Source organism: Camellia sinensis, chromosome 5 (genome assembly GCF_055761805.1).
Source record: "Camellia sinensis isolate YWXY chromosome 5, ASM5576180v1, whole genome shotgun sequence".
Taxonomy (NCBI): Eukaryota; Viridiplantae; Streptophyta; class Magnoliopsida; order Ericales; family Theaceae; genus Camellia; species Camellia sinensis.
In genome coordinates this window covers 114,761,458-114,771,272 of record NC_138965.1, presented here as the reverse complement: position 1 = coordinate 114,771,272, position 9,815 = coordinate 114,761,458, and the positions used below count along the sequence as shown (strand labels likewise).

Here is a 9,815-nt window from a genome sequence, read left to right as displayed (position 1 = left end):
AAGAAATATATGAATATATTATATACCTTAGTTTGACTTTTCATGCTCAACCTGTCAAAAATCTGAGCTTTGCTTGCTAAGCCTCACAGGTTGTAACATCTTGACTTATTTTTTTTGGTTTTAGGAACTTGATTAGTTGGAGCTGTGTCGAACCCCAAGAGGCCATTTGCTGCCATTGTCGGAGGCTCCAAGGTATCGAGTAAAATTGGTGTGATTTGAGTCTTTGTTGGAGAAGGTTGACATGCTCTTGCTAGGTGGAGGTATGATTTTTACATTTTACAAGGCCCAAGGGTACTCAGTTGGATCCTCCCTAGCTGAGGAAGACAAGCTTGACCTTGCAACATCACTCCTTGCGAAGGCTAAGGCTAAAGGGGTGTCATTAATGCTCCCTTCTGATGTGGTTGTCGCTGACAAGTTTGCCGTTGATGCCAACAGTAAGGTTAGTCTCTCTCTCTCTCTCTCTCTAGTGAAATAAGTATTCTGATCACGTGTTCAAGATTAGCTTGAGATGAAATCCTCCAGCCTTGACATGTTCGTTGAATCTGATTTAGTATTAGTTTCAAGGATGCTAAGTTGTTAGGGGGGGAAAATGAGGAGAAATTTTCCTTTCTAATATGATGTTCATGGCTTTGATTGTCTGCATTTAAGTGAATACTTTATTTGATTGCAAAACTAATATAACTGGTTAGAGTGTGGTTAAACATTAGTAATATGTGTTTTGCAGATTGTCCCATGTTAATGTAAATGTAAATTTACCATCACCTACCACACACTCACCTACTACACTCACCTACCACCACCTACTCCCTACACCTACATCTATATAAGGAATCAATAGAACAATCTTGTAACACACAATCAATACATCAATAAATAATACAATTCTCTATTTCTTTTTATACATTGTATTTTAACATGGTATCAGAGCAAGGTTGAGAAGCTACTAATTCTGCTTCACCGGCGGGCGGCAGCCTCCCCTTAGCCGTCCGCCGGACCTCTACACATACCTTGAAATTTCTTCGAGTCCACCATCTCCAATAAACCCAACCGAGACTACTCTGGCCTCAAGAGGAGCTGTCACCAGATGCTCTCTCTCTCCTCTTCCGGCTACAGAAACACCGTGGAAGCTGAACGTCAACTCAAAAAAAAAAAAAAAAAAAAAAAAAAAAAAACCCGTGGCCAATCCGCTGCTTGAGACGATGGGAGCAGGAACCGCCATTGAAAGAAGCAGTGCATGTAGTCATGATGATGATGATGGCGTTGTCGGAGGAGCTGTGGCAGAGCGATACGAACACGACAGAACGCATCTACTCCCCCGATCTCGGCGGCTACGGAGACACCGATGCTTCTCCTTCCGCCACCAGCTACACCGTCCTCCACATCATCAGCGATCTCGTCTCTCTCCTCTTCTATTTGATGAGCTCAACGGCAACCTCACCATGATCCACATGGGCTTCTGCTCAACCCTAGCCTTCATCATCATCCGCATCTTCAAGCTCGTCGAACCAGTCTCCATGTCCAGAGACCTCTATCTCTTCTCCTCTCTCGGTCTCCGATCACACTACAACACACATACAGCTTTCTCTCACACACGGTTTAGAGAGAGAGGGGACACCCACTCAAGAGACCCACACTACACTGCTACACCATTCACACACACGACATACACATGCACGACATCCAGTTTTGGAAGAATAAATCAATAAATAAATAAATAAATAAATAAATAAAACAAAAAAAAAACAAAGAAGAAGATAACACCCACACATGCATGTGGTCATTGGGTCTCTCGGAAGTTTTGGGTTAGGGAAAAGTGTCATTATCATCATGTTCCCCACTCCACTTTTTTTTTTTTTTTAATCCATCTTTTGCAAAGCAAACGAAAGTTTACATACCCATCGTCATTTTATTTTATTTATTTCCACCACCTTTTTTATTCTACTGTTTTGCCCCATGCACCACGCAGAATATAGAAATTTTTTTCTTATTATTCAAAAGTGGTCTAATCAATACCCTCATGTTTTCCACTGGCAGTGTCCACCTTTTGCGCTCCACTTTCTTTCTTTTATTTTATTTTATTTTTTTATTTTTTTATTTTTTTTTTTCATTAAAAAAAAAAAAAACAAACCAAAAAAAAAAAAAAAAAAAAACACCATTGCAGATTTTCACTCTCTCGAATTTCATGCATCTTCTTTTTGATTTCACACGCAGATGAACTGCCAACCAAACTCAACCTCATTTTATTCCTGTCGGGGCTCACCCCGATCACCATACAACCAAAAAAAAAAAACAACAACAAAAAAAAAAAAACAAAAAAAAACAAAAAAACAAACAAACAAACAAAACCCCACCAAAACAACCACATCCACAGGCGGGATTTTTCTCTACTCTGCCGCCGGTCTTTTCTTCTTGCCTCCGTCCTGGGCGGCCCTTGCCGGTGTTGCCTCCGTGTTTCCCACTCCACTGGGCACGATCACTACTCCCTGCTCCTCCACTGCAGCATATGGCGGCCCTCCAAATCGGAACATCACGGTGGCCTTCCGCTTCAGCTCCTTGTTTTCTGCCCTTAGCACGCTTATCTCTGCTCGCGCATCCTTATACATGCGTTGGAGCAGAGCCAGCTGGGAGTTTAACTGCTGCACCTCATTTGTCCTACTCTGCAGCCGGTTCGACAAGTTTGTGACCGCCGTCATGGACTCCACACATGCCTTCAAAGTATACTGATTGGCCTCCACATCCGACTGCACTGCCATTTTTTGCTCCACAGACCGCATCGGAAAGTTCAACGGAGCAAAACTGGAAGCGCTTGGTTGAGTTTCACTGGCCGCCGCACCAGCTCTCTCTCCTGTGGACTCGTTGAGGTCGGGAAAGAGAGTCAGCAGCCCACGGGAAGACGAGGCCATTTTCTGGGCAACAGAGTGTTACAGAATATCTCTCGCCACAGAGTGTTACAGACTATCTCTCTCAGCAAAACGACCTCTCTTTCTCAGCAAAACGAAGAATTTTTCAGAGGTTTCTCTCAGTTTTTCTGTCTCAGTTTCTGCCTCCTCCGCTTCGGTTTATAAAGACCATGACACAGAGGCAGCCACGCGCATCGCGCGCCTCTTGACGCCGACAACCTGGCACGCCTTTTCATGGCACGCCTTTTCATGGCACGCCTTTTCATGAATCGGGCACGCCTTTTGAGGGTGCGGGCACCCCTTTTGAAGGCACGACTTTTGAGGGCTCGATATCTACATCCATGTATATCTTTTGGGCAGCCTATATACACACTCATACAGTGTCTTCTACACCGGTCAGCTTTATCAATCCCTTTGTTTCAACCTCAAATAGGTTTCTATCTTCACACCTATTTGAGTTTGAGGGGGGGTTATACACAGTATCATGTATAAATCGCTCATGGCGCACTCCCTAAGTCGCCCCCTTGGTGCACCACCACAACCTCTGCTACAACGGTCCGACATGACCCCATAAACTGTCTTCTACATCGGTCCGACATGACCCCATAAACTGTCTTCTACATCGGTCTGACACGACCACACAGTGTCTGCTACAACGGTCCGACATGACCCCATAAACTGTCTTCTACATCGGTCCGACATGACCCCATAAACTGTCTTCTACAACGGTCCGACATGACCCCATAAACTGTCCCGATATTGATTCCGGTCAGCTTCTACATCGGTCCGACATGACCCCGTAAACTGCCTTCTACAACGGTCCGACATGACCCCGTAAACTGTCCTGCTACAACGGTCCGACATGACCCCGTAAACTGTCCTGCTACATCGGTCCGACATGACCCCGTAAACTGTCTTCTACAACGGTCCGACATGACCCCGTAAACTGTCCTGCTACAACGGTCCGACATGACCCCGTAAACTGTCTTCTACATCGGTCTGACACGACCACACAGTGTCTGCTACAACAGTCCGACATGACCCCGTAAACTGTCTGCTACAACGGTCCGACATGACCCCGTAAACTGTCTGCTACATCGGTCTGACACGACCATACCGTGTCTCCTATCCTGTTTTATTTTATTTATCAGTTTATTTTTCTGTTTTGTTACTCTCTCCAAACTCAAGTTGGCTAGTACCTATCCTCCTTGAGTTTGAGGGGGGCTGTTAATGTAAATGTAAATTTACCATCACCTACCACACACTTACCATCACCTACCACACACTCACCTACTACACTCACCTACCACCACCTACTCCCTACACCTACATCTATATAAGGAATCAATAGAACAATCTTGTAACACACAATCAATACATCAATAAATAATACAATTCTCTATTTCTTTTTATACATTGTATTTTATCATGTATAAATCCCAGCATCTGGTATTCCTGATGGTTGGATGGGATTGGACATTGGACCTGATTCCATCAAGGTCTTTGGTGAAGCATTGGATACCACCAAAACCATTATTTGGAATGGACCTATGGGAGTGTTTGAATTCGAAAAGTTTGCAGCAGGAACGGAGGACAAAACCCACGTGATCTTATTTATAGCATTAGCATCATTCTTGTGCTATAATGATCAAACCTTGAATTTGGAGGGTGGTTGTAGTTTAAAACCTGTTTTCATTACTTTTGTAGTTCAATTCCCTTTCTACTATTATGCTAAGGCAATTGATTACATGACTACATTGTAGATTGCATATGTTACTGAGGGATGTGTATTATTTTGTCTTTGAACAGGCCATCGCAAAGAAACTGGCAGATCTCACTGGCAAGGGGGCGATGACAATAATTGGAGGAGGCGACTCTGTAGCAGCTGTTGAGAAGTATGGGCTTGCTGACATGATGAGTCACATCTCAACTGGAGGTGGTGCCTCAGCTTGGAACTTCTCGAGAGAAAATCACTCCCCGGAGTTCTTGCCCTTGAGGATTCTTGAGCAATGCGTAGATCCCATTCTTGTTTATTGGGCGTCTTTTGTTGATGCTAGAGCGATTCGAATCATAATGGACTCGAACTTTGTAGAGTAATTGATCAAGTTTGAATAAAGTTGATTGTAGTGGGATTGATGGATTTGCTAGGCAAATGTGAATCTTCCGTTTGGTGAAAGAGTTGTTAATGATTCAGCTTAGGTTGGTTGTTTTGAAAAAAGCCCCCCTTTTTTTTTTCTTTTTTTTCCTTCTTATTTTAATTATTGTCATTTTAGTAAGCATATGTTGATTTTCCCTTGTGATTGAACATCTTGATGAGCCACCAAAACTGACTCAGAATAATTTGGAGGTGTAGCCTACTAATAATCTGATTGAACTCATTAGCATGGTTGTGCATAATTTGTGGGTATTGCACTATCCATTTCCATATGTCTTGATTAAATCAAATGGGTTCCGTCGGTCCATGTGGGGGAAAAAGTCACATATAAATGAATAACCATATCAAATTATGCCTCTATGTGGAGTGCCTTATACCAAATCAAAGTGTAAAATGACCATCTATGTTTATGCACTGACGCGAGTATTTTTATTTTGGGTTATTTATAAAAACAACGTCGTCTAAATAGTATATATTAATGTGTGTTTGAAAGGAAAAATATTAGATACATTTTGGGTTATTTATATTTTACTAATTTCCACTTATTACTTAAAATTACTTTAATCGCTTAATTTTAAATCTAAACATCTACATTATTTAATTGTGAAAATGATTTCACTTTCACTTTTTCTTTTTCTTTTTTAAATATTTTTTTAGAATAAAGTTTTTATATGATTTTAATATTTTAAAGTAAAAAGGAATGATATGATATTTAATGATAAAAATGAGATAAAATATGATTATTTATTTTTTTATGAAAAAGAAAAAAAGAAAAGATAGAAAGAAAGGGGCTCTCCTAGAAAGGAATTGAAAAGGAAGGAAACTATGTGGTGTTTTGGCAAGTTGATAAAAAGTTAGTTTTTTAGTTTTTTTAATCTATTTTATCTTTTTATAGGTAAAAAATATGAGAAGTGATTTCACTTTCGCTTTTTCTGTTGTAATTCATGACTGGTTCTCTTCTCTTATAGCGAAATGTGCTTCATTTATTATTATTATTATTTAGGGTTGGAAGATGTGATGATGGCTATATGTTTGGCCAGAAAAAGGCCACTCAAGTTGCTCACTCATAGTCGTAGGTACTCCCTCCCATCTTCTAACTTTTTAACCTTTTAACTGCTTCATTTCATTCTAAGATGATGGATAACAAACAAACTAGTCTTCCACTTAGTAGGCATTTTACCTATCTAAATATTACTATAAAGTATATATTTTATTTTGCTTATCAACTGTTTTATGTTTTTATTCCAACCATACTCTTTATTTTAGCTATTTATCCAATACTATTAATTTTATAGAATGCCACGTCAACAACAAAGATGGAGGGAAATGATCCTAATGATTGAATACATTTTGCCTAGCGTTGAAGGCTAGCTACATGTAGCTAGTGAATATGAGCTGAGCCAAAATGCCTAATCATATGCCTAGTGCATTAGAATTGAAAAAAGTGAATCACATTAAGCATTTTAACTAACAAGTATTATATGCCTAGTGCATTGGAGATGCTCTAAAATGGCCAAACTTTTGTGCACTAGAGGTTAAGCCTTTGTTAACCTTGCTAATTCAGATAATCCCTAAGGATTTTTATAATAATATTGAGTGTATAAAACACACAGACTAATGTCATGATGACCAAATTTGGAATTCTAAATTTTGGATAGCTCATCTCAACTATTGAATGCATTGGTTTCACATCATATAGCATCCAAAATTTGTTACCCAAATTTCCATCACCATAGGATTATTGGGGGAAAAAAAATGGAGCTGGGTTTTAAGGTTGGTTGAGCTCTCTTGTAGTTAGAATTAGTTGTTTCAGGTACTACTCAATTAGCCAATATCTTGGATTGTTTACCTAGGTGTCGATTGTGACTGCATTGTTAGCTTGTCATTTTGTGCAATTGGTGGAAGCTCATTTGAGAGCTTTAATAGCTTGTTATTTTCTTCTTCTTCTTCTTCTTCTTCTTAGGTCACTAACATTTGAGATCTAGCTTCCCATCCCTTCTATCGACAAAGCCATTAAAGCTACACTTATGTCTGGCTTGTACACAATTAAGAAATTATTGGGCAAGCATAATACTAAACAAACTGAGTTGGACCTTATGTCAGTAACCATCAAATTAATTAGCCTTAAAATGTTAAGTTCTGGAGATGGTACTCGAATTATGGTGCAAAATTGATTGCTTGACGACATTCATTTTTCCCTTTCCTTCCTCATCAGGGTATGGAGGCATATTGTCCAGAAAGGTGATACAGTTATTGATGCCACTTGCGGCAATGGTTATGATACCTTAGCCATGGTCAAAATGGTTGCTGATGAGACACATAGTGGACATGTGTAAGTAATGGATGTTCAAAAAGTTTCCTTGGAAAATGCTTCATCGTTACTGGACGAATCACTTACTTCGGATGAGGTGCCCCTTCTATCCAATTTTCTATTGGTAAACTGCACAAGGCAAAAAATTGAATTTACGACTGACAATATCCCCCTTTTTCTCCAGGAGCGTGCAGTAATTGTATTGTCCCTTAGGATACAATACAAGTATATGAATTGGTCTTGATTCTTATTTAATTGGATTCTATATTGCTTTCTATTCAATATGGTCTAGTAAACAGGTGCAAAAGTAGTAGTAGGAAAAACACGTTGATCTTAGAGTCGGTAATTAGTGTTCATGTCAAATATTTACCGCTGCTGATTTATTGAATTTCTTATCTACTTAGAGAGGACTTGTTGAGCTCTTTGCCATTTGCCACAGTAAAATGGAGGAACTTGTGCCAAAGGGTGTCCCTATGAGGTATGTAATGCGAATCAAGTTTCTTGATGGTGCTGTAGTCATTGAGCTGTTTGTCCGGACTACTTTTTAAAATTATTTTTTTTAAACTCCCATAAGTAGTGACTTAAAACTTTTTTTTTTTGGTCACTCCATTCCCCAAATTTGTTTCTCCCATTGGTTTTGGTTTGTTTTTAGGCTAGTCGCGTTCAACCTGGGCTACCTTCCAGACGGTGACAAAGCACTAATAACAAGGTCAGAAACAACACTACAAGCACTGGAAGCTGCTAAGAGAATGCTAGCACCTGGAGGGCTCATCAGCATATATAGTGGTTTATGTGGGCCATCCTGGAGGAAGGTAATAGTTCTTGAACTGGTTTTTTTACAGTATTAAATCTTCGTCTCTCTTCTTTTTTTTCTTTCCCCTTTGGGATATCGTGTTTAATTATTTTTCACATTTTCATGTGTGGCTAATAGAAAAGGACTCAAGTGTGTTAATTGCGAAGATGTTTACAAAATTGACAACAGTCACAGATACTTGTATGCTTGTAGTTAAAATCTATGTTACATGGACTCGGGTACGGGTGTCGGGTGCGGGTATGTATCTAGAGGTCGGACTCATCAAATCATAAATTTAAGGATACGCGGACTCGGCAAAAAAATGTCATATTTTTATATTTTTAATCTAATATGTGAGATAAAATGGTATTATATTTAACTTATAGTGTCAAAATGACATTTATAGCAATTATACAACAATATGTACATATAATAATAGTGTTATATATAATTATATAAGAAGTATCCGTTGAAAAGTATCCGACACATATCTCATACCCTTGTCCGAGTGTCGGGTGTCCGACACGGGTATTTGATTTATTTTGAAGAGTCCATGTAACATAGGTTAAAATGGATTGAAGTGTGGTAGATGCTTCTTTTTGTTTTTGGTTTTTACCAGTAGGTTGCATTATGGTAGATGCTAAGAGCTTAACTTCTGTTTATGATATTATATAGGGAGGAATGCAAGGCAGTACAAGCTTTTGATTCTGGATTACCTGTTGAGAATTGGCTCTGTTGCAAACTTCAGATGCTGAACGACCATTGGCTCCAATACTTGTCCTTGTTTTGAAGAGATAAATATGCATTTGCTTAACTTTTTGTAACAGCTCTTGAATTTTTATACATTCTCTAGCTTGGTCTTTCATTTGTTTAGATTTCAATACAATTGCTTTCAACTTAATTTTGTATAATAAGATTTGTTTTTCGGAATCAATCTGATTCACCGTTCTATGCCTTTGGATTGAAAATATTGGATGGATCTGGTTGAACTCTTCCTTTGAATCTGGTCTTTACTGTCGGAGTAGTGTTTTTCAGGTTACATTAATTACCCCTTGTTTCTGTCTTAAAAATCAAATGGGATGGACCAAAATCTCTCTTTCAAATTAAACCTGTCCAGACCATTATTTATGCTCATCTACGAAGCTTAATAGCTAAAACAATATGGTATTGATACAGTTGCTAAACAATAAAGTTTCTAAAACAGACAAGCCATTCATATATCATATTGGTAAACAGCAACATGCATCATTCCAATTGGATGTCTAAATTAAGGGCTGATATTGTGAACACTTTTCCAGTGTAATTTTTATTCAAGAACCACCAGCCTAGCAAATGAAATGCCAAATGACATTTGTTGCAGTTTCCTAATTTTCATATCCTGTTTGACAAATAAACTCCCAATCAAATAACTTTAAAAGTTAAACTCCAGTTCTTTATTCATAGGTGTGATTATGGGGTCCAAATTTAAAGCTTTCGAAACTCAAGAAAATGAGACACCCCAGATACTAAATTCACTTGTTTCAGATACAATCTCTTTCGTCAAAATGCCCAATGACTTATCAAACAAGGTAAACCTCATGCTGTGCATGTAGCCAACAAGTGTCTGATACTATGGCATTAACATTTCATGAAGAAGAAGCTGAGACAGGCAGGTCT

General features: G+C 38.9%; 1 long non-coding RNA gene and 1 pseudogene across 2 annotated transcripts; both read left to right on the top strand.

Moving 5' to 3' along the window:
• The first annotated feature begins 4,279 nt into the window (after positions 1-4,279).
• On the top strand, positions 4,280-5,034 carry LOC114276524 (uncharacterized). The gene is made up of 2 exons (XR_014330043.1): positions 4,280-4,571; positions 4,710-5,034. It is a non-coding gene; the product is annotated as an uncharacterized LOC114276524 (long non-coding RNA).
• Positions 5,035-7,082: 2,048 nt separating this feature from the next.
• Positions 7,083-9,102, top strand: LOC114276522 (tRNA (mnm(5)s(2)U34)-methyltransferase, chloroplastic-like; annotated as a pseudogene). The gene is made up of 5 exons (XR_014331167.1): positions 7,083-7,153; positions 7,271-7,463; positions 7,771-7,844; positions 8,019-8,178; positions 8,835-9,102. The product of XR_014331167.1 is annotated as a tRNA (mnm(5)s(2)U34)-methyltransferase, chloroplastic-like (transcript).
• Positions 9,103-9,815: the final 713 nt, after the last annotated feature.